Source organism: Drosophila nasuta, chromosome 3 (assembly GCF_023558535.2).
Source record: "Drosophila nasuta strain 15112-1781.00 chromosome 3, ASM2355853v1, whole genome shotgun sequence".
Lineage (NCBI taxonomy): Eukaryota > Metazoa > Arthropoda > Insecta > Diptera > Drosophilidae > Drosophila > Drosophila nasuta.
In genome coordinates, this window is record NC_083457.1 from 40489548 (window position 1) to 40515516 (window position 25969).

The 25969-nt window shown below is 35.5% G+C and overlaps 1 protein-coding gene and 1 long non-coding RNA gene across 3 annotated transcripts in view; one reads left to right on the forward strand and one right to left on the reverse strand.

The window, feature by feature from the left end:
- Window positions 1–25969, forward strand: part of LOC132789183 (cyclin-dependent kinase 14) — a 140000-nt gene that overhangs the window by 6880 nt on the left and 107151 nt on the right. The window lies entirely within an intron of this gene.
- Window positions 10394–11647, reverse strand: LOC132790961 (uncharacterized). Its single transcript, XR_009632844.1, has 3 exons — window positions 11364–11647; window positions 11243–11304; window positions 10394–11180 (listed from the first exon to the last, which is right to left on the reverse strand). It is a non-coding gene; the product is annotated as an uncharacterized LOC132790961 (long non-coding RNA).

Sequence of the window (25969 nt, forward strand, 5' to 3'; positions counted from 1 at the left end):
CGCACCCCACACTCCCCTTAGTTGTACCTGGTTCGTTGTCTTGTCTTGCAGTTTGGCGCTTCCGCGCTAATTTGCTTAGCGTAATTTGCATTCTGCAAACGCCATTTGAGGCGTGTGAAACGAAATAACAATGCGAGAGGCAGCAAAAAACGTCATGTTAATTTCTACTTAGCGCTGTTGGAATACCCTTAATACAATTGAAGGTACGCTTACGCTTTAAGCTGGAATTTAAGGCTTACTACAAGCTATGCTCAATGTTAAATGGAAACTATGTAAAAATGGGGAAATCAATTAAATAAAAATTTGAGGCTATTAATAGTTTTAGATTCAAGTGGTTTATAATATCAGTGTAATTAAAAAAAATAAATTTTATGAAATTCATAAGTTTTTTAAAATATTTTTGTTGAATCAAAAGCTGCTATTTCAATGAACAGCCAAAACTTTGGGCTTTCGTGCCAAATAATAAAAAAAAAAACAGAAAAACAAACTAAATTTAAGGGTTTTTTTTGCTTGTTTCTTATCTCTTTGTTTCATTTTACAAAAACACAGTGCATACGATCAAATAACTAACTAACAATATGAAATATGAAAAAAAAACCGTTTATAGTTATGCTTTTGTTGCACTGCTATTTTAATGAACACAGCTGAATGTTGTGTAAAATTAGAAAGATAAGAAGAGATTATTTGGATATGTGTTAAAATATTAATATAATTAAATGATCTCTGCTTTCTGTTACACTTTTATATTGTGTTAATTTGTAAATAACTTTAATTATGTGCATTTGGCTCGCCCTGTAGTTAATTTAAAGCATTGAATTGCTGTTTTCTTGACCCTTTCGACCTCTGATTCTTTCTGTCGTCTCCTGTTCTGTTGTCGTTGTGTTGCCCCCCTTTTTGGTAATTGCCGCTAATTACGCGCATAAACTGCTTTGACGTTTGCCATGTCCCCATTCCCATTCCCATTCACACTCCCTTTTCCTTTTGCTGCTGTCCAGAGAAGAGAGGACAAAGTATGTATATATCCCTTTTGGCCCGCCTACTTCAATCCGGTTTCGCTTTTAATGTCCACTCTGGCGTTCTGTTTTATGTTGTGCGCTTCATTACAATTTTTTATTGCTCAAAAGAAATGCCTGGAAGTTGATTACACACACAAAATATATATATATATAAATATGCATTTGGTTCTCAAGCAAAAGGCGGCGCATAGACGTATCGGCATTTTTGCATCTCAACAACTTTGCAACAGGAAGAGGCGGAAGCGAAGGCGGACCAGTGTCGTCCAGTCTTGGAGGATGGAGAGATGGAATTGTGATTGGGGTTTGGGTTGGGGTTTGGGATTGATGCCCACCTGCTTTTTCCTCTTGGCATAAATCAAATGGTGCGTTGTCGTCGCATCAAAACTCGTTCAGTTTGCGGTTTCTTCTGCTTCTGCTTCTTCTTCTTGAGGGCATCTCTAATTCCTTCTACCACTTCCACTCGATTGCAGCGCTTTTCCTCTTTCCACTCTGGTGTTCAGCTGCGCTCATTAGTGTGCAATTTCCACGTGAATAACATTGAATGTTCTGTGACGTATCTCGGCGATTTGAGATTCATCGCCTGTGGATCTGAATGGACGGTTTTCTAGTTGTTTATTTTCTGTTTTTTTAATTGACGCTTCGCTCGTTTTACTGTCATCAAAAATTCCCTCGCACCTCAAATGGTCAGCACCAAAAAAAAAGAAAACAATTTTTGCGTCGGCTTTGTTTGAGTTTCTATCTTTTTTCTGGGTAACGTTTTGCGTTGAGTGGCTGTTGCATCTATGAGATACACAAACACACACACACACACACACACACAGCCAGCGTCTATATTCAGTTTTGCATTTTGCATATTTGACGCTGCGTTGTGGAGGCGTCTCACGTCTGCCAAATGGGCTGGAAGAGCTGCCCATTGCACTGCAATTATATTAACGATTGTTACGCATCGACAGTTTCCAGAATGTGAAGTGACTCTCTTCCTCTTCCTCGCCCTCTCCCTCCGTTGTTGTCACTGCTTTGGTTGAGTGTAATTTCCGTCTCAGCTTGCTTTAATCAGTAGCCTGTCATTGACAACCACAACACAGTTTCCAATTGCCAAATTCAACGTCATTTTCATCGAGCAGCTCAAACTAATTAAACTTGCATTTGAGATGCATTCCAACAGTTTCAACAGCAAACTGTAATCCAAGAGTCACAGTGGATTGGGCATTTGAGTATCTGCTCTGAATTTCAAATATTTATATTAATATTTTCTCTCTCTCGCTCTCTTACTGTCTGCAGACATTTGATATGCGGCAGTTTTATGAATCTTTTGATTGGCATTCGTTACGAGTCTGTAGTTGATTTTATTGAAGAGTTGCAGACAAATTGCATTTGATTTATAACCAAGTGGCTTTTATATGCTTGTAGAATATTGTAAGAAATTTAAAAAAAAGAAGAAATTTATTTAAATTATTTAGCAAAACGTGGCTTAAGTTCGAATAAATGTTGTAGTATTGCAGTTCAATAAATCATACAAAATTCTTAAATTATTTTGAACCCCAAAAATAAAAAATTTAATAAAGTTTGATAGGGGAACAAAATATAGTTTTTGTAAAGTTCTTAACTACTTCTTAACTCACTTTCTTGAGTGTATATACATTTTTAGATTCATTTAAAGGAAAAAATGAAATTGAAATCAAAATTGCAATTCGATTTTAATAAATGACATAGGTTCAGCTTACTGCCTTGTTTTTTTCTCGGTACATATCAAATTTCTAAGATAAGGCAAAAAGTTGTTTGAATAAAAAATAAGGCTACAAGTTAAGTGTGTCGAATTTTAAATTAAATTTAAAGCAAAATATAAATTTGAATTAAATTGATGTGTGTTAAACTCTCAATAACATTTTCATACATTTGTATGTTGCTTTGGGTAACAATATGGTATATTTTTACTCTATGGTATATTCTAAATGTATTAATTTACCAATAGACTAAATATAGTATTTGGCGGTATATTAATTTGGTATGTTTTAAGAACAATACTGCTCTGTTTTACTTTAATTTAAAATCGGAGACGGGTAGCTCAAAGTCGAGCATACTCGACAGTAGTTTTCTTTTGAAAGTATAATATGTTATTTCTATTTTACTATTAAAGGAATTGAAACTATTAAATGCTTAAATTGGAATTTTAAAATATTTGCAATTATTATAAAATATTAAAATAATTTAATACTGCCGTTTTCAAGAAGTTTTAAAAATAATTTTGTAATTTTAATTCTTAATTTCTCGAGTTTTTCCATCTCCAATTATTTCATACATGTATGTCGGTTAGTTGTGCTAACACGTTTATTGTCTAGACTCCACTGTGACGCCTCGTGGTGTGGATGTGAACAGTCCATTTGGCCTACAAGTGGCAACCGCAGCGGGAACACGCACCAAATCGGAACAAATTTGCACGCCTAGCACCGAATTCACCGCAAAATGCAATGTGAAATGGCAACAACATTAGACAGAGATAGATCGAGAATATGCGAGAGAGAGAGGGAGATGGCTTTGCCGTTGATGGTTCATCCACTCAAATATGTGGAGCAAACAATTGCCGTTCGTTCAACGTCATCTTCATTCTCATCTCACGTCTCGCGGTTGCATTTGCCACTGTGTGGGTGTCGTTTCTCCTCCCCCTCTCTCTCTCTTCCCCTCGGTGTGGTAATTTAATGCAATTTGTAAATATTTAATGTACATTAATTAAATGCAAATGTAAATGCGAATGCGACTCCGAGTGCGAATTGCAAATGGTTTTGTGCGCCCTCAGTTCAAATTGCTGCCTCACATCCTATTCCACATATATATACATATATCCAAAATGCGTGTATATATTTTTATTTATATGCGTACGTTTGTGTGTTGCTTTTTTTTTTTTGCATATGGTTGGCAAACAATTTTCATTTAATTTTACTGCCAGTTGCAGGAAAAAAAGCGAGTGCAAAAATTGTAATACTTAAATTTGTCTTGGTTTTCTTTTTGCCCGCGTTCCCTTTTCCTTTTTTTTTCAATTTGCGCCCACATTGGGCCGCAGCAGCTGTGTCCTGTCGACGACGACGTTGCTGTTGTCCTTGGGCCTTAGCAGGTGGTCGATTGAGCAACGTGGGGGGGAAGGACATGGGGTATCCTTTTGGTCGCCTTTGGCACACACGCGCGCCTCGCCTTCGTTTCCTTTCCTTTCCTTTTTCCGTTTGCTCAATGTGCGTAAAAATTTTTATGAGTATTGCGTTTTGTTCCTCTTCTTGTTGCTGTCTGCTACAATTGGAGCGCCCCCCCGTTTTGCCACGCCTCCTTCATTCAAGCATTTTATGATTTTTTACCTTTTTTTGTTGCTATCGTTGCTGTTGTTGCTGTTGTTGTTGTGTGTTAGGGGCAGCTGTTTGTGCCATTCGTAGTTTTTTGCATGCGTTGTGTAGTTGAAAAATTCCGAAAAAAAAACTACGCTTGATTGCTCTCTTCACTGCCACGCCTCTCCCTCCATCCGTTGACGCCCACAAGCCACATAACCTTTAACAATGCTGTTGTGTTTGTTATTGTTGCCTCATGCAACATCTCTCTCCACTTTTCCCCCTCTATTCCCCTACAAGCTTGGCTTATTTTTAGCATTCCTATGCAAAACCATCCTTTGTATAACCAAAATTCTAAGCCTCTTTCCATTTACCATCCCCTCCCTCGCTCGCTGCCTTTGTTAGTCGTGTGTAGTTGTACCCTATAATTTTGGGGCGTGTCTGTTCAGGTGCCCAAGTTGCTTGGGGTAGAGGCTGTGCACAACAGTTAACAATGATATTGCGAATGCTTTAAGTATCACAAGGTTTTCCACGAACGCTATTTGAATAGGCTTTGCTCGAAAAGCAGCCAACCAATTGTGGAAATTTCGTCATATTCATTAAATTTCCGGGAATCGCATCGATTTTTATCATCACTTAAAGTAATTTATTATCGTGTTTTTTTGCTTTATGATTTACTGTTGCAGCGCACATTATTAAAAGTTAATTTTGGACTTGAGACGCTTAAAAATAAATCAATTTTAGATTAATCAGCAAATGATTAAAACTGTTTATTCGAAATGTATTAAGATTAATGACGAGTTTATATTCATATGCATTTGTATTTCTTCTTTGTATTATTAATATCGCTTTTATAAATGTCACGCCCATATGAAAATTGATTCTGAACAAATGAATAATTGTTTAAATTGTGTAATTCTAAAGAAATATTCAGTCATCAGTAGATCTCGCACTTAGTATGTTTTTATACTAAAGATCATTCATACTAAATATCTTTAAAATAAGAGTAGATACATTAAAAATATACTAAATTAAATACTAGTTTCGAAAAAATACTGCATTTGGTATTTACTTTATGATAAATATGAGTTGAAAAAGCTACATATAAAAATATTCAAAATTAAATACTAATTTCGTCAAAATACTGCATTTGGTATAAATTGCTATTAACTTTATACTAAAGTTCATTTTATGGAAATATGAGTTGAAAAAAAAAAAAACATTTTGAAATATACTAAATTAAATATTAAATAGTGCATTAATAATAAATATTGTATTAACTAGTATAAATTTTATACTAAAGTTCTCTTCATGGAAATGCGTTGCAAGCATATATATTAAAGAATATACTAAGTTAAATACTGATTTGGTGTAATTACAGTCTTTGGTATTAGCTTGTAAACGTATAAGCTTGTATAAGAATTTTAAAAATTCGCGATCTCCCAATCAGACCTATCTATAATAACTATTTTTGACTGTATTATATTCATTCTACTAATTGTTTATATAGTCTCATGGAAACCAATTCTGACAAGCAAAACTTCAAAAGACGAGTGCATATACTATGTGTATATAATATTTTCTGTAATGACTTCTTGGCTGAAGTCAATTACAATTAGAGAAAGCCATTTGCTCACTATATGTATATATCCAAAATGTGAGGGGTATTCATTAGTCGCTTTAATATGGCAATATTTATTTATTTTTATTGCGCTTTGTTGTGTTTTTTTCTCTTCATTTTGGCTAGGCAAAAGTGTTATTGTGCTCGTCGTTGTCATTGTTCTTATGTGTTTGGTCTTCAGCTGTCACTTGGAGGCTGTAATTTGTTTGCGTCTCTCTCTCAGTCTGATGTACACTATTTTCCCCCGTGGTGCTATCTCTCTGCCTCATTCATTGGCTCTTTATCTCTGTGTGCGTCTGAGTGTGTGTGTGTGCGTGGCAACAAGAACTTTTGCTTTCAGCGGCTGCTTGAGCATTTCCATTTGTTTGTCAGGCGAAACGCAAGAGGCGGAACGAATGAACAACAAAAGCAGGAAAGCACTTGCCGCTGTCGTCGCACAAGATGCACTACACATCTTTCAGATACTTTTGATATTATTGGTATCTTCTAGAGCTATTTTTAAAATACCCCCCAAAATAAGAATCTTTTGTTTTCCAAACAAACAGCGAAACGAGAGAAAATCCAAGCAACTTTTGTGGGGAGACCAAAAATGTTTAATTGCCGTGCGGGACTTATCAGCTTGCCAGAGAGCGAGAAGCGAACAGTAGATAAAGTTTTAACTTGCTGGCAGTTTGAGGCTTTTAATTAGCCATCAGCATTTTTTTCGGGCAACTCGCTGGTCAAGTGCTAGAAATGAGAGAAGAGGGGAAAAAATTACAAATTGTTGTCAAAATTAGCGTCAATTTTGCGAGGTTGTATTTTTTTTTTATTTTTCGTTTTGAAAGAGTTGAAGCTATGTTATTTTGTTTTCGTTGCGGATGCGGTTTTTAAGTTAAAACATTATGATGACCATTTGGTATTATTGTCGTTATTTTTGTTTGCCCGATTGCTTCAGCTGGCATTTGTCAACGCAAAGATAGCGAAAATTACACAGCGAATAAAAAAAATGAAGCCAACGTCCAAAAAACAGTTGAACAAAAAAAACTTTGTCACTTTTGTGTCAGAAAAGTTTGTGATTTTTTTTGTGCCTTCTTTTTGTAGCTGGCAACTTTATAGAAAATGTTTTCGCCAATTTCTTTAGCTTCCCCCTTCAAATGGCTGTCGTATCTCTTCCGCTTCCACATTTAGCTCATTTATTTTCGTTGCTAATTTTTGACATTTTTCTTTGGACAGCATTTTGTGTGTGTGTTTATTTTCATGTTGCCAGTCACTGAAAATACTTTATAAGATTTTAGCTTTTCTTTCTTTTTTTCGACTTATTTTTTTTAGACTTTTATTAGCGTGTTTTTTATGGGCTCGACACGCGTTTGCCGTTTTCACACAGTAGCTTAATATGAACTATTTTATTTTATACTCGCATTCGATGCGATGCGATTCGCTTCGATTTGTGTTGCTAGTTTTCGCTTTGGCCTGTGCCTGTGACTGTGACTGGGCCATAAATTTGCTATGTGCCGCTAATTGGCAGTCTCATGAGTGCGCTCAATTAATTTCCCCGGCAATTGACGCACGTCTGTAGGCCGCGCAGGTGGCGTATACTTGATAATTGTTGACACTTGCCATGCCATGGCAATTAAATTGAAATCATGGCACACACAACACAAAGAAAAAACACAGAAGACATAAAGCCAAACGTGTGTCAATTGTCCAGCGATAAAAGATTGGCTAAAACGCGGAAACAAACTTGAACGAAATAAAACGATTTGGCAACAAATAATTGAACAGATGATAGACATCAGCTTTGGGAAATAAAAGGAAGGTAATATTTATTTGATGTCTACCTCAATTTGTTAATGATTTGTTATTGGAAATATGAAATAGACTTCTAAAAGGAATAATTATTTTATATATACTTTAATTTGTTGATGATTTGTGATCTGAATTGATATGAAAATCAGTAACAATATAATATATATTGATTTGAATTTGTTTATGATTTGTTATCTAAAATATGAAATTAAGCAAATACAATTTGTTAACAAATATATATTTGATATCTACTTCAATTTCTTAATGTTTTGTTATCTGATATATGAAATTAACAAATAGATTTTTTGTAATACAAAGTATTATATATTCAGTTGAATGAGTTAATGATTTGTCATGAAAAATATGAAATTAGGCCAATTAAATTTTTCAATAAACAGCTTTTTGTTACTTAAATTTGTTAATGATTTATTATCTGAATTAAGACATAGATCAATAACTATTTTATACTACAATGTATTATATTTCTTGTTCAATTTCTCAATGATTTGTTAGCAAAAATATTAAATGAAGCAAATAAAATCTTTTAATGAAATACATATTTGATATATACTTCAATTTATTAATTTTTTGTTATTTAAGATGTGACATTAATAAATGAATTCTATTTATATTTGATATGTACTTCAATTTGTTAATGATTTGTTATCTGAATATATATAATATGCAATATAATTCCATATCTACTTTAATGTGTTAATGAATTGTTATCGAATACATATCAAATTGATTAGCAAATATTAGCTCCAACTTGTGGTAAAGTAGTTCAACGAGTTGCTGTCAAACTTGACTAAGTAAATCTTCTTTTATGCTTAAACATATTCATGTTCGATGCAGACTCGACATGTTTCTGAAGTTTTTGGCATTTGCTTATCAATTGTCTGGCGTTCCGTTCACTTAAGTGTAGCTTTTATCTTGCATTGCATTTGCCTTTATTTCCACCATTCCATCCCGCCATTCATCTTGCCACTCTTTCGATTACATAACCCAGTTATTAATGGCTTCTCAGTTGCCTCCAACTCCTTCTCGTCGACCAAACGTTACCTGTCAGGGTGAAGCCATTCCCGTCGACTACGACGACGACGTGACGTTGCGACTTTGTGACATGCGGCGTGGAGTGAAAATGTGGAGCATGTAAAAGGAGTGTGTATCTCTCTCCATGTTTGTGTGTGTGTTGCCTTTCGGTTTATGTTTGCTTTTCCCACTTGATGTCCAAGTTCATTTACGTCATGGTCAGGTGGAGCTGTCTTTGGGGAGCAGCGGCGGCCTGACACTGCCAATTGCCACATAAATTGTCGACTGTCATGTTCCTTTATACACACACAACTCGCACACGCAGTTTAGGCAATTTGTTAATGAGTTTTTCACAGCAGCAATCTTTACCCAGGGCGTATGAGTAATGCGGCAACACAGTTTGACATGCACTGATTGGAGTTCATAAAGTTCATGGAACTTTGGCAGGCAGCCCAAAAGGCATTTCAGTGACCTGTACTCCACACAATGCTTTGACGCCGGCCTAAATAAAACGCTACCCAATCACTGTCAAACTGTGCGCACACAAACACAATTGTGGGTTAGTTTTAAAGTCATAGTTGCCGCAAGTTTATGTGCAACGCTTTTCAATGCAGTTGCCCACAACAATTGCGGCGTAAAAGCGTGAAATGGCTTCAACACACACACAAAAAATAACGTCAAATGGCAGCGGGGGCTAAGTGTGAGGAGGGGAGAGGAGAGGAGAGAAACTACTACGGTTCCTGCCATAGAAATTGTCACAGTGCGAACCCGAGTTCAGAGACTGCACAGGTTTGTTTTTGAACTGAAAAGAAGTTGGGGAGTTGACAACACTGCGAAAATATGAAGTGCATTAATAAAAAAGTGCATGGGAAAAACAATGCTTACATAATGATGTTAGGGCAATAAATGACTGGAAAAACTAATGTAAAAATGGACAAAAAAAAACGCAGTTCGTTTTAAGCGTAAGTATTGGAAATATTTCAACTATACGCGAAGGAGTTGCATATTTGTTTTAACGAGACAGTTTAATAATTAGTGATGATGAGAATAATGGGAAAATTCGTATATATATTAAAAAGCATCTAAGAATTTCTTTTAAAGATATAGATGTTTTATATTTGTAATATGATAAATATAGACTCACAAGAAAATTAAAATTTTAGTTATAGGTGTAGATGTTTTGTATTTAAAATGTGTTAAGTATAAGCTCTCAAAAATATGGTTTGATAATTATTAATATTAAATTTTATTTCTGCCAAATTAACAAGTAATCGTAATTACTTATTTATAGATACATATGTATGTTTTAATGCTTATAATGTGGGAAAGAAATGCTCATAAAATATAGCTAAATATTTATGAATACTCAATTTAATTTCTAAAAGAATTAGCAATGTATTGTAGATAATACAAATATAAATCCGAAAAACAGCTTTTTAAAAATATCTTCTATAATAAAAAGTAGAAACGATTTTATTTATAGATACGAATTATTAGCATTAGGAAAGTGATTAAAATATGCTAACAAACACACATAGAAAATAATTTATGATTAATCAAGATCTATGCTGGATGCTGAATGTTGATATAAAGATTGTTTTAATATTTGCTCTAAAAATATAGTTCATTGGTTTTTAATAACTTATATATAATGGAATAATATATAATTTCATTTCTTTTTTTGACACATTTTTGTAGCAAATCAATTTTAATTACCTCTAACATTTTGCAACTCTAGTTTAGTGTTGCTTTAAATTTCTGCAAGTGTAGTTGCCGGTTTTACGTTTATGAAACGGATGTTGCCGCTTGCATTTAGTGCACTTGAGCCTTGAGCGTCATCCTCCTCTTCGTCCTGTCGGCTGCCAGAGTTTCCTGGCATTGTGAGCTGCTTGCTGCCAGAGCTGCCTGCCGCCTTTGCTGCCCACATGTGTTGGAGCATGCGAATAGCTTCACGCGCTCTGCGACGCGTGTGCTGTGTACAAATTTGCCGAGTAGTCGTCCAGTGTCAGTGCCAGTGCCATAAAGAAGTGCGAGTGAAGGGGATTTGGAGTGCAGCTAAAGCTAAAAGTTGAAGCTTGGTCTACATTAGATTCCTTTTTGGGGCCTGGCCCCATGCTTTGTTTCGCTTTGCTGCTTCTTTCAAGCTGGCGCCACACAAACGCACACAAAGAAGAGTAGAGAAAGACAGAAAGCAAGCGAGTGAGAGGGCAAGGACCCGGTCTTTGCCTTTAGCTGCGCACCTTAACAAAGGACAGTCTCAGTTTGCCTTAGCTTCTCTCAGTTCCTGCTGCTGCTGCTGAAGTCAACTTGGCAATCAAAGGCTCTCCTCCTGCTGCTGCTGATGATGACGATGCGGCTGCTGCTCCGTTTGGCTTTTGTGTGGCGTTTTTATTGTGTTAATTGAATTAGTTGGCGCTGAGCGAAATATATGCAACAAATTTCATTTGAGTTCACTTTATTTTAGGTTTTCTACTTACTCCTTTCCTTACTCCCAAACTTCGTTGTGTTGTCTCCCACTTTTGGCTTTTCTATTTTAGTTCTATTTGATTTAATTATTTTTCTTTGCTGTTATTTAAATTGAGTTGTCAAGCAACTCACATTGTTGTTGTATTTTTCTCTTCTTCCTTTGATTGGATTTGTTTTGTCTGTTTTTGCATGCAAAAATTATGCAGATACTTTTAACTTGGTTTTACGAATTTTTCTATAAAAATAATTTATGCATTTTAATACGACTTTTTTTTGGGTGAAAGGCAGAAGCTGTGCGATAAGAGACAGGCGTGAATTTATGCATATCTAAGAGTGTTCACATTCACATGTCAAATTTGATGAGGCAAAACTTCTAAACGAAATTATACAACAAAATTCTATAGTCGTTGGTCATTGAACTGTTCACATGACTGAGCTTGTTATGAGATAAATGTTGTTAAATATTTAAACGCTGCTTAGACTAGACTAAGAAACGAACAACAAGATGTTGAAGCGTACACATAAATTGTTAAACCTGAAAATTGCTGAGAAAATTTGCATTTAATTTGCAAATTTAGTGTGTTTAGAGATGCTAAATGGGTTGATTGATGTCGCTCGATTTTGGTTTACTCCTTTTGATATTAAATATATTTTCTTTTGTATCACACTGATAATACACACAATAAAATATTTGTATGAATGTTTTATTATTTGTCATAAAATTTATTTTATGTGAATTTCGTTTTCTATCACTTCGCTAATTAAATATTTGAATGCATGTATATTTTATAATTTATCATTTCAAGTAATAAAATTTTATGAATTATTATTTATTTTTGTGATTATGAAATATATGCAAATTTGTATTATATTTCCATAATGATGAATGAAGTGCTAACAACTTCTCTTCTGAGAATATGCTTTATTCAAATATCATTATTAACCAACGAACTGATTTATTTATTTAATATTCTAAACACTTACTCCAATTGCATGCATAATGTTTGCTTTTATGTCTTTAAATTTCCAATTCAATTACTCATTTTTGTGGTATTCACTGATTTGATGGCATATCGAATAAATTCAATGCATTCATTATCTGATCTGTTTACTTAAAATGCATTGTGCAACATTGTAGAAACATCAACAAAAACTCGAGACAGTCGAGACGAGACGAAAGTCACACACAGACGCATCTGTTTAGCATATCAATGTAAAATATTTGCATTTAAAGCCACTTCATAGACATTAGTAGACACCGCACACTCACACACACTCACATCGTAATCTATGGCACACACACACACCCTCCGTAATTTTACTGAGCATCAAAGTCTTAGGTGTTATGCTGTCTGTTATTTATGCGTCTGTTTGCACTAATTCCACCTCGGAAAGTTTCAGCCATGGCTTTGCGAGGGAGTGAGAAACAACTGCGACAGTTGTTTTTCGGCGATTGACGGGCAGCAGCTTTAATGCGTGGCTTATCAGAAATTCTAATTGTCGCCTGCCACACACACACACAGACACCATAGAAAAATGTATAAATTGAATTACATATTTTATGCAAACAGCACAGACACGAAACCAACTCCAAACAGCAACTTTACTGCTTCCATTTCTCTCAATTTTCGTTTTCTCTTTTGTCTTTTTGGGGACAAAAGTTTTCCCTGTGTCCATCAGTGACAACAACAACAAAAACAAACGCAAACGGTGGACGACGCCCCACGGTGTCCACATGCGACATGTCGCATGCTACAAATCGCTGCATTTTGGGGCCAGCGTGTCGCCAGCTCAAAAGTCAAAGGGTTTCGCTTCCTGCTTTCCTTTCCTCTCTGGCTGTCTTCTGTATATATTTATTAAATAGTTTTCGTGCAAATCCCTTTCAAGTGCGCTCGACGCCTTGTTATCCTTTGACTTCTCCCTCGCTGCTGGCCAGTTGTATCAATTAGCAGTTGCCTCGACTACCATATTTGACGGGATACATGAGTCGCAGACAAATCCTTATGTGTAAGTACCTTGTCTGGATCTCTGCTGACGAGCTTAACAATGTGGTTCACGCTACTAAAAACTTCTCTGTCTAAGCTGTAACTTTGCTCAGTTAACAGCTGGAAAATGTGGCATTGTGGTGTTGCAGAGCATGAACTTGTCTTTATGCATCTTAATTAAATACATGTGAGGTCAAAAACTAAACATAATTTAACAAATTAAAACTTAGTCAGACTAAAATTTGTTGCCCCAATATTTAAGTGTCTCTGCATTTATTTTTATTAAATTTATCTAGCGTATAAAGTGAGCTTTATTTGGTTAGAGTTACTCACTATTTTAGAGAAACACATTTGTAAATAATTTAAGTAAGGATGTGAAGTACATAAATAAATGGTTTTAAACGAAGCTGAACTAAGATATACTACAATTAGTTGCAGCAATACTTGAGTGTCTCTAAATTTATTGTTATTTTATTTATTAATAATTTTTATTTTAATAAGTACAGTAACGAAAAGTGAAGAAACAATTATTTGTTGAAACATAACATATTAATGTTATTATACGCATAACAAATAATAAAATATGCCGAAAACTATATTTGGTATGGTATATCGCAATAAAACTAATTATACATTATACCAGATTTTCTGACATATACCGAAAGCTATATATCGGTTTAAACACATTTACAAAATATACTAAGATTGTAAACTTATATGTATACCAAAAAACTCTTGATATACCAAAAGCTATACTTGGTATATCGATATTAAACTCCTTATAAAATATATCAGATTGTCAACTTATGTACTAAAATATACCGAAAGATTTATTTGGTATTTTGATATATAACCTTTAAAATATACCAAATTGTCAACAAAAGCATATGAAACTATTTTTGGAATAACTTCTACAACTTTTATCTGATTGTGTGTATAAAAAGTAAAGCTTCGAAAATAAGCATAATAATTATTTTTTGTTTTGCTCGTACAATGAAGTAAAAATAAAAATCAATAATTATTTAACAAAAAAAAACTGAATTTAGGGATCTCTAGATATTTGACTGTAAGATATGCACATCATATCTTGGACTAAATTTCTGTGATATGCACCGAATTTATTTTTAGAGAATTTTATAAAAAAGAAGTAAAGCTTATAAAAGGTACTACAATTATTTCCGTATATTCTGTATACTTATACATTATATTATACTTATAATCTTTTATCATAATGTTCAAAGTTGTCAGTCACTCTCTACTTCAATATTTTATTTAATGGCATTTCATAGAAAAGAAGCCTGAGAAATATGCTTGTCGTAAAGTGTTGTCCAATGTGGTAACTGACCTCTCTTATGGCTGGAGTAATAACTACATGCTTTTTATATCGATGTTGTTTTTTTTATGGACAGAGAGTCGAGCACAGACAACTTGTCGCTTACACTTGATGTTTTATGCAATTGTTTATTAAGCAATGACAATCATGTCATAAGTACTTGACGGCTTGAAGACCTTACAGTTTTAACGACTTCAGCTGAACTTGGAACTGGGTGACTTAATGGCGATTTAAGGCATTAAGACAAGTTACTTTTGCTTGAACTTGAGCAGTTGCTGTTTTTGTTTTTATTTTCTGTTGTTTTGTTGAACTTGTGCTACTGCTCTATAAAACAGAAAACTAGAGTAGATATTATTATTGTTTATAATTGCGCATAATGAATATGAAAAAAATGATGTGTGTGTTTGCCTTTTGCTTTCGATTTTGTTTTTTTTTTTTTTGGGTTGTTCGCATTGCAAGCGCGTTACTCATACGCCGCGTGTGTCCACAGACTGTGGCACACAGAACATTCTTGGTGATGTGTCTCGCGCTGTCTGCCACGCAAACAGACCGCATGATAATATTATTATTATTATTATTCTTACTATTATTTTGTTCTGCGCGGATTTCCCGCACTTTGCTCGAAGAAAACTTTAGCACACTTGAGCAGAAAAAAATGCAAACAAAAAATATACATAGAGGATGATATTCATATAGATAGTTAGATGTATCCGCTGGCTATATTTCTTGGATTTGGGCCAACGAGTGTGTGAAAATAGAAAATTTTGCTTACCATTGGAATGTGCCATGTTCTTTTTCGATGTGTCGCCTGTTGTTGTTGTTGTTATTGTGGTTGTTGTTGTGGTGGTTGTTGTTACTTTGTTTGGTTTGTTTGTTGGCATTTTGCACTTTGTATTTTTAAACATTTTGCAAAATGCTCCCAACCTAAAGTTTGATAGCTGCAATTTGTGGCATGCACTCTCGAAAATAGTGTGCGCGCACACCACATGGAATGGGGAAGTGGCAAGCCCACTTTGTAGTACTCCGGTGGGGGGTAGTCAAGTGGGTAGTGCAGCCAAATATCGATGTGCGGCGGCGCTCTGTGGGGCGTGGCTGGCTAACAGTATTGTTGCCGCCTTGTTGCCAATCTGAAGTCAAAGTGTTTTTTTTTGTATGCGGTTCGTTTGTTCGTTCGTGCAAGTTTCGCCATTTAGCTGAGGCACACTTGCAAAACTTTTGGAACAACATCTGATATGACCCATATATATATATATATATACACAAAATTTTGTATATACATCTATATTTACTTGTGTGCTTATGGCAGGCAGCTCACAAATGTTTGCTCAATTGAATTTAATCGGATTAAAGCGACAGCAGCAGCAGCGAGCAGCTTTTAATAGTCGCGCGCAATTGAATTAAATTGTGTTGCGTTGCGTTTTGCAATAAAAATTCAATGGTCAGCAAAAGTTTTTCGGCGCATTTTGAATGAAAATCAATTGATAGACCATTAAATATTCAGGATAGGCAATAGCGAATTTCATTCATTCATGGTCAGCTGAGTGCTAAACATTGTACTCGCTAATCGCCAATTCGAATCATTTAAGATGCTTAAATTTGATAGCATCCAATTTGGTGATCAGTTGCGAGAAATTAACAACGCACACTCAAATTTTGAATATGTATCGCATGAGTCATGAATCATAAGATATTTGACATGGTATTGATGTATTTTTATTATTTTTTCTTATGCTTAGAGGCTCGACTGTTATATTAAAGATATGATGAAGAATGTTTCCTTTGCTCAGACTGAAAATTTGTCCTCTAAAAGTCAAGAACAATATTATTGAACTTTCTTCGCTCTGACAACAAGACTTTTTAAACTCAAAACGATGTATGAAGATGAATATCATCTTACAAGAACTTTTTTATACCCGCTACCCATAGTTTAGAAGGGTATTATAACTTTGTGCCGGCAGGAAATGTATGTAACAGGTAGAAGGAGGCACCTCCGACCTTACAAAGTATATATATTCTTGATCAGCGTCAACAGCCGAGACGATATAGCCATGTCCGTCTGTCCGTCTGTGTGTCTGTCCGTCTGTCCGTCCGTCCGTATGAAACATTGGATCTCAGAGACTATAAAAGATAGAGCTATAATTTTTTTCGACAGCATTTGTTATGTTTGCACGCAGATCAAGTTTGTTTCAAATTTTTGCCATGCCCACTTCCGCCCCCGCAAATGAAAAAAATCGAATAACAAGCGTAATTTTAAAGCTAGAGTTACGAATTTTGGTATATACAATAATTACTGTAGTAGTTATGATTCCTTAAAATTTGGTTGCGATCAGATAAAAATTGTGGAACTTATTAAATAAATACTTTTGTATGGGAAAAAACGCCTACTTACTAGGGGTCTTAGTTGCTTTGGCCAACAATCTGGCACATTGTGCCGTCTATGGTATATTTTGAATGGCGTACTATATCGATATACCAAACATACTATTCGGTATATTTTTAGTATTTTTTAGTATTTTCGGTATATTTTGAAAATGATACCGCAATATTTTGCCTTTATTAAATGTGGGTAGCGGGTATCTCACAGTCGAGCACACTCGACTGTAACTTTCTTACTTGTTTCTAGGAATAACTAGTTCTAAAAGTCGCATTATAGACATAATACATTATTTTTTTTACATATAATTGAATGTTCAAATTATTAAAGAATTTTCAACCAATTGTTTGATGTTCTCATTTGTTTTATGTTAGATATGATATGATATAATTGAAATGGTTATTTGAAGAGTTCTCAAAAAGTTTTATAATTCTGCAACCATAAATATATCATTCTTTTATTAACTAATTGCTCAATTTATTTACAAATTCTTTTATTTTTAAGTAAATAAGTTAAATTAGAGTTTTCCAATAATTTCTTTATTCTGCATCCTTCATTTGTGACATTTTTCATTTGATAATAATATTTTGTATATTATTATTTATAAATGGGTTTATATTCATAAAGTCAACATTTTGTAATAGAATTTTTATTTGCTACCAACTCAAAGCTGCAACTTTCATTACTATAATATTTATTCCCCACTGTCCATTTATTTTTTATAATCGCGTCCTTTGCTTGTCCTCCATGTTTCGCATTAAACTAAAGCAGCTCATGAGTATCCATTTAACCCTCTTGGAAATGTGCGCTTCAACAACTAAACAGAACATAATTTTGGTGCTGATAGAATAAATTTGCATAAATTATTGTAATTTGCAAATTAGAGATGAAATTAGTTTTGTCGAAAAGGCAAACAAAAGGTTAAACAGGAAGTTGAAGGCACTTTCATTGTATAAAGAGTAGTTTATCTTCTGGGCCCCAACCCAAGGGCTTTCTCTCTCTCTCAGTCACTCCTCTCCACTCCTGGTTAATCCACACCGCACATCATTACAAACTGCCCACCACCTGTCCAACAAAAGTATCAAAGTATCCCTCGAGGCGCATCCTACATACATACATAGCTACATACAACCTGCCCACCCAACGACAAGGAGAACGTGAACGACAAAGGCAATTATTAATTTTAATAAACTTGGAATGGAGAATCGCGCAATGTCGCGTTGCCAGCATAAAGAAGCAGCTGCCCACAGGGCGCCCAAAGAGCTGAGGAAGGAGCTGCTCCATTCTGTGGAGTTTTCCTTTGCCTCTCCGCCTGCTTTTTTGCAGCTAATGATATAATTTTTCTCAGTTAACTAATTGAATACATTTGCACCAAGAAGAAGCTGAGCTGAGCTGAGAGGAAGAGGAGCATGCCTGAAACACATGGCGTGCTCACAAAAGCGCCCAACAAAGATTGTTAATAATGGCAAACAAGCGAAACGAGCAAACGAATAGAAAGGGAATGGGGGGTAGGATTGGGGGAAGGGGAGAAGTGGGAGTAAGAACTCTTCGTCTTCGATGCGCTGCCACTTGACTGGGAGCCATTGACAGCCAGAACAGAGAGTGAAGAACTTACTTGATGGTGGAGGGCAGCCCACGAGGAAGTTAATTGTGCTGGCTGGCTGGCGAAAATGTAGAAGGGGGCAGCAAGGAAAGGGGTAGGGGTGGAAGAAGGGTAGGAGAAGGAGAATGTAACCAAGACAGAGAGACGAGCACACAAAACGACATTCCGCGGCAAGAAGTTTTTGGGGACGAGAGTTGGTTGAGAGTTCAGGTTAGGAACGGAAAACGCATTACAAATTCCATTACTTTGAGCAGCGAACATGACCTGATTTTTATGTAGATGTGTGTGTGTGTGAGAGAGGGTGGTGTGTGTGTGTGTGTTGAGTTGAAGATGCTACTGAGAGAAGGAAATTAGGCAGCCAGCAGACAGGAGAGATAGAATATGCCACTGTAACAAGCAGACATGCTCTAGCAATCTGTAAGCAGAGCAAGTGTGTGTCTGTCTGTGTGGGTGTGCGTGTGTGTGCGTGCGCGAGTATTGAGCCACGTATTGGGCTAAATGTTGCACGCCCCCCTTTCGCCCCACACACTTGTCGAGTCACGTAGCACAAAGTTTTAAGCATTGCCACTTGCGACGTGCAATGGTCGTCCCCAGCAGCCCCCAACTTCAACCTCCACCTCCACCTCCTCCTCCCATCGCTTGCCACTCGCTGTCTTGGCTATAAATTAACAAAAATGAATGGGGCAAAGCACTGAGAGAGAGAAAGGAAAGCTACCCGCAGCTTCAAGGCAACATCACTCTATAGTCGCCTCTTCTTTTTTTTATGTGTCTTAAGTAAAGTAGGCCTCCATGAGATGAGATCTAACGTGGCAAAGTGAGGTTCACTTTTCGGGGTTATAAAGTGCAGTGGGTTATTGGCGCACTTTTACGAGCAGTCTCTCAAACTACTCGCCTCACATTTCACATTGAAAGTGTGACAAGTTGTGTCACACAAACCAGATGGGGATGGGGCGCAAAGTGCACTTTATTCAATTAAAATTGTGGACAGAGAGACACAGCAGGCAGAGAGACAGGACACCGAGGACAACGAGGTTTGGACATGTAAAATATTGTAAATGTAGCCCAAAAGGCAAATGCTGTGACAGCTGCAAAAATGAAACTAATTATGAGTAGCCAAATGGCAAATGGGACGATGGAACAATGGATGGAGAATTGTGGTTGGAGAAAAGGGTTTTGGCTTGTGTTATGAACAAGAACAAGAGAAATGACCAGGTTAATGTCAAAGGTTGATTGGGTTGATTGAAACCACTGGCACAGTTTGTTGTTTCAAGGCAAATTAAAGTTGTTCCAACTATGCAGAAATATGCAAAGCAGTTTATTTTTGCACCAGCAAAAAAATCGACTGAAGCACTCAGCTAAATGAATAGCTAAGTGAAATAACAAAAGAGTGAAAGAGGATAATGGAAACCTGGACCAATTTATAAATATGTTAAGCACAAATATGTAATTGCTGAAATTTAAGTCGAGGAAACCAACAATTAAGTAAGAAAAATACAATGGAGTGTGACCAAACTTTAAAATCCTGCTTCCCAATTTCAATAAAAGGAAATCAAAAACTGGTATTATCTTTTAAACAAATCACATAAATATATTAAAAAAATTAATTAAATATACAAAAAAAAATACTAAATACACCAAACACGGTATTATCGTTTTAATTCACCGCATAAATATATCTAAAAACTTAAATATATAAATATAATATACCAAAAAATTAAAAATATAGCAAGCGCTATATTTTGTTTGTTGATTACTACTACAAATATGCTCAATATATACTGTGGAATACAAAATATTTCACATTGAAATATTTTCTTTGGAGATTTTTTTATTGGATTCCTAGATGCCTAGGAATCATAAAGACTTTCATTAGATCTTAGATTTTTTTCTTCTTAAATTTTTTATTTATTTTAATTCAATTTATCACCGAATACTTACAATTTTTTAAAATTTAAATCAATCAATTACCAACAAATTTGAATAAAAATAATTGATATTTTAATGTTAAAATTTCAATCTATTTTATTTACTATTTTGTAATATTTTGCACTCGTAATCATTACACATTCATATTTGAAGCATTCAATTGCTTTTCTATGACTAGCTATTAAAGCATTCTATTACATTTAATAGCCACTTTGTGAAATCGTTTTGTCTATGAATATTCAAGACTGTGTGCCTTGGCCTTTTGCACTTGGATCAAAGGAGCTTATCATGCTGTTATGCATCTAAAGATTTGTCAGTGTCTTGTAATTGCATGTGTGATTATTACACGTTTAAACACAATCTATCAAAAGTGCAGTTTATAAGCAGCTTGCAGCTGTGCATTTTGGGTTGTTGCTGGGTTATTGGATACCCTTGAGATGCATTCAAAATTCAAATTTCCGCAGGTGCCAAGCGTTATGAGTGAGTTACGAGTGACAGCAGCAGCATCAACGACAGCCGGCAATGAAAATCACTCGATCTATTACAGCAATTTGCAGTTATTAATCAAAGAGCAATGTGCACTTCATGTGTGCAGTCGCTGTCCATCAAATATGCAATAGCAACAAGAACAAGAACACGGAACGAAGACGTCAGAGGAAGAGGAAGAGCGGCGGTGTTGAAGATTTACGACCTACTTTCATATGCATGACAGCTGGGGAAGCAGCCAACTGACTAACTAACCAAGCACAAACAGGAAGCGAGTCAGGCGCAATCAGCAGCCGACTTCGAGACTTCTACTTCGACTCCAACTCCGATTCCTTTTCTGCTTCTTGTTCTGCTTCTGCTTGGCCTCCAAATCCTTGCTGAGCTGTAGCAAGAACAGTCGTAAACAACGACAGCAACAAAGACAACAACTCACACTCAGGCGCCCAAATTGCGTGTCATAATAAAGTAAAGCCTCGTAGTTAAAGTTTCTTCGCCATATGACAGCGAACGATTGACAACACTGAGAGAAAAAGCCTAGCAGTAAATTATAAAATGCTTGGCATAATATGATATTTATTAAATGAAGCGACACATAGAGTATACATTGAAAAAAATTCATTAAAAAAGCCCGATATTAAAATATACTTATTTTTCAATCCTTAAAATATTGATTTCCTAAATTCGGTGTAGAAATTTTCATCTTTTTCATCTATTGATTAAAGAAATTCAAGCCTAAAGCAAGTATCTTAAGAAAATCTTTTTTTTAAACTTATTTTTGAATGCTTACTTTAAATGTCAAGCATTTTTTTCGGTGTAGGCAACACTAAGAAGCACTTTAAAATTTTCTAGTTTTTGTTGGAAAAATATGAATAATTTAAAACCCATATTTTACTTACTTACTTAAAAAGCGATTGACAATAACGTTTTTTTTAAATTAATACAATTTTAATTAAGAGTAAAAATAAGAAATTTGTAAAGTTTTATTATACATAACTATCTATTGCTTAACTTATTTTAAAATATTTTTAAAAATCCGGTTTCTATGAATATAAAAAGCTAGTCTGGAAATAAGTTGAGTTAATTAAAAGCGTCATATTTTGAGGGCAACTTTATTAAAAAAAAATGTAAAAGTACTACTTTAACAGAAACTGATTTTTTAAAACAAGATTGTCAGTTAAATATTTCTCTCAGTGCATAAGTAGCTGCTCCAGGCTTCTTATGACTGCGCTTCCGACTGTTTTGCATTACTCATTTGACACTTTGTCTATACGTACATAGTATATATGAGAAGTAGACAGCACCTGCTGCTGGTCGCAAAAACCTCAAACCGAAACCAAGACCAAGTTGAAGTTGAAGTTGCAGCTAAACTTGAAGACGAAGACGAAAGATGAGCAAGATGGAGATGGGAGTTGAAGATGAAGCCGCAGACGAAACTTTGAGGCAAGAGGCGGTGCAAGACGTTGATGAACGACTGGTAACAGACTGTATGTGTGTGAGCTAACGCGGCATACAATTTAATCCTGCACCAGTGGCAGCATCAGACATGCAACTCAAGAAGAAGAAGACGGAGAAGGGATAAGGGAGCAGGGGAGCAGGGGGCATGCTCTACATATGGCTGATATAAATCTCAAGAGCTGGCTGCCATGCACAACATGAAACCACTAATTGAAGTGAAAGAAAAGGCAGACTCAGACCCCAACAAATGACGTTAGATGACGTTGAAGAACAAGAAGTTGCCGTTGAGTTAAAGCTGCACACTGATAACCAGAAGAATGCCACACACTTTGTTCCCTGTGTGTGCGAGTGTGAGTGTTTGTGTTCAGTTTTAATTAACATGTGGCATGCCACAGAGAAAAAGAGAGTTTCAGTTGCAAGAGTTACTGACTGACTGCAGTTGGAAGTTGCAGTTTCAGTTGCCTCACTTCGACACTGGCATTCGGCAAAAAAAAAGAAAAAGAAATTGTTGGTAACACAAATGCATACTAATTGGGGTTAACAAGCCATGGATATCATGCCACACACACTATCTGACACTCACTGCATTCATCCGATCCAGAAATCGACTCTCTCTCTCTCTTTCTCTCTCTCTCTCTTCATGCAACTCGGACCTTGCCGCAAGATAATTTCGTTCTTAACCCTGCCTGTCGACTGCCTGCCCGTATAGTTTTTGTTGTTTGCATAAAACTTTGCCTAGTGGACATGTTTAATGCTCCAAATGAACCAATTGTGTGCTCAGCAGTTTGTTAAACTTTAGTGCTTGCTTTTTTTCTTCTTCTTGTTCCCCTGCTTCTACTTCTTCTGATGCATCTTTGGGTAATTTGATTTTTATGCAATTCTTTATTCACTTATTTACTGAATTAACCCTTATGTTATGCTATTTTCAATTATCTTAATTTGATATTTTTATGAGTAATGAATAAATTGAATTTAAAAAATGATTGCCCTTAAACAATTCAATTCTTAAAAACACTTTTTTCATTTAATTATGCATTCCTCTTACTTCGTTTGAGTTGTATTCCTTTCTGTTTTCTTTGAAATTATTTCTTTTCATACACATTATCATAAGATCTGAAATAACCCTTATGTGTCACCCCCTCAACGAGTTGTCTTTAATCCCTTTATATAGTTTTCTTTGAAGTTGAGATACAGTAACAACAAGTTTGTTATTCCAAATGCTTACCTCAATTTCCTGCCTGCACTTTTTTTTGGGGTATAAAACAACCCATTGGCTGGACAGTGGGTTAAGGCTAGATTGTAACGGCAGCTCAACTCAATTATAATCCATTTCGAATGCAACACAAATCCAAGCGGATGCCGCAGGCCTCGACAGGCTGCGACAGCTGAGTCAACCTTGACATTAGCCTTGCCGCAGGGCAAACAAAGCCAACTGAGAGGAGAAGACGAGGAAGATTCGAGAAGGGGGGAAATCTCATCTAAACGAACGAGACTGAATGACTGACTGACTGACTGAGTGACTGCGAATGTGACTCTGTGACTGTGACTCAGTGACTCACTGTGGCAGTTTCTCTGTCTCTCACTCTGTCTCTGTTGGTATATGATGCGCGGGGGCACGTAAATAAAATGCCAATGATAAAAGCGAGAAGAGGCGTGCCGAGAGCCGTCAACGTCAGACAACGAGCTGATTGAATGCGGCACACAAAGAGCGAGAGGCAGGCGAGAGACTGCAACAAAGCAGATGAGAGAGATGCATGTTGTAGGATAGGCCAACAATTCACAATTATGATATGCAAATTTGCTGGCAAAATATTCATATAAATTGTATGTGCACGTCTCAGTGCACTCTCTCTCTCTCTCTCTCTCTCTTTGTCGACCGCTGTGGAAAATTTATTATGAGCCGCTCGGACGTCTGCTCGGTTCATTCTTGAAATACGTGAAATAAGATATGCATTCATATTTATGTATTTCTTGTTGTTCCTCCCATAAAATATAGCAGCCTAATTGATAGCTTGAAAAATATATTCTCAATATTTCACAGACTCTCTCTGCATTGCAATAGAACTTTGCAATTGCGTCATAAAGTTGTTGAGCTGCAAACTTATTTGAAATTGATATCTGATATCTGAAAGTTGCATCAAAATTAAGTGTGGGTTCTCTTACATAAGCATTCGAAGCTTGGTTTATGCAAACGGTCTTTGATTAAAGCGAATTAAAATATTGCATAAATTGATTTATGCTGTCGATGACATTTGAAAAGTCTTCAAAGCAACGAAAGGATGTGCTTAAAGTTAACAATTTTCTTGAACTAATGGAGTGGAAAATTTATTGCCAGTTGAAGTTAAAGCCTAAGTTTTACTTCTAATTGCTCAAATGATGAAGTGCATCTTATGCATTTTCTAAGATTTTACAATTTTGATTTATTTACTAAGCTGGCAAAGCAGACACAAAAACTGTTGCATTTAAGTAATATGAATGAATTATTATTAAAGTTTTAAAGAATTGTTAGAAGTACTTTACAATGTTTGAAAATCATATTAAAGTAGCTACTTTATTCATACGAAAACATCAAAGGATTTAGGTATCAAGATGATTTTAATTGGCACTCCGAAATTATGTAAATTAATTTTTTAAATGTTAAGAATTATTTGAAAGTATTTTTGCAATATCTGAAAACTACTTTTGTAATTGTAGTTGTCAATTTTTTTGTATGAAGTATTTGAAAGGAGTTCTCATTTTATTTGTAAGAAGTATTTAAAAGGCTGAGGTGAAGCAGATGAAAATGTGTTAGCATGAGAAATTAAAGTATAATTTAAAATGCTCTTGAAAGAAGAAGAAGAATTTAAATAGAGAAATTAAAAACTGCTTAAAGTTTTTAGTGCCAGCAGAGATAAAGGCTTGATTTATGCCAACTTTACTTATTTTTCAATTCTAAAAACTCTTAAAAACTTATTCTTTTCAAAATTAGTACCCCCTATATAGGAATCATGTGGATTACTCTATTATATAATTCTAAATCCATGCTAAAGCAAGACATTTATTGTTTTCTATTTATATAAAGTACTCGACATCTTTAACTTGTTCTTAGTCTACATCAAATAAGGAATAATAAAATTATATTAAGCCATTCGCAACGATGTCATTTTTTATATTTCGTACTACATATATTTTCTTTCATTCTTTTTATTGCAGGTAAGTGACATTCCAAAACCACGGATGAACGGATGACAAAAAAAAGCAGTTCCAATTTCAAACAGAAGCCACACATATGGTTGACGTTCACGGTTTTCAGCCGCTCCCTGCCCCCGCAGGCAACATAGTACAGATGTTAGTATGGTAAGGCTGTAGAAATGTGACAATTTCGCAGCATTTTCAAGGACATACATATGCATTCATCATGCTGTTGTTGAGTGAAAAAGTGCTTCAAAACAGCCATAAAGCTACGGTCCTTAACAAGCCATAACCAAACCGTAGCGAACTGCGGACTCGTTGCCAAATAGACCGAAGGGGAGGAAAGGCAGACAGACAGAGTGGAGAGAGGGAGGAGGAGCACGCATAGCGACCAGTCAACAAACC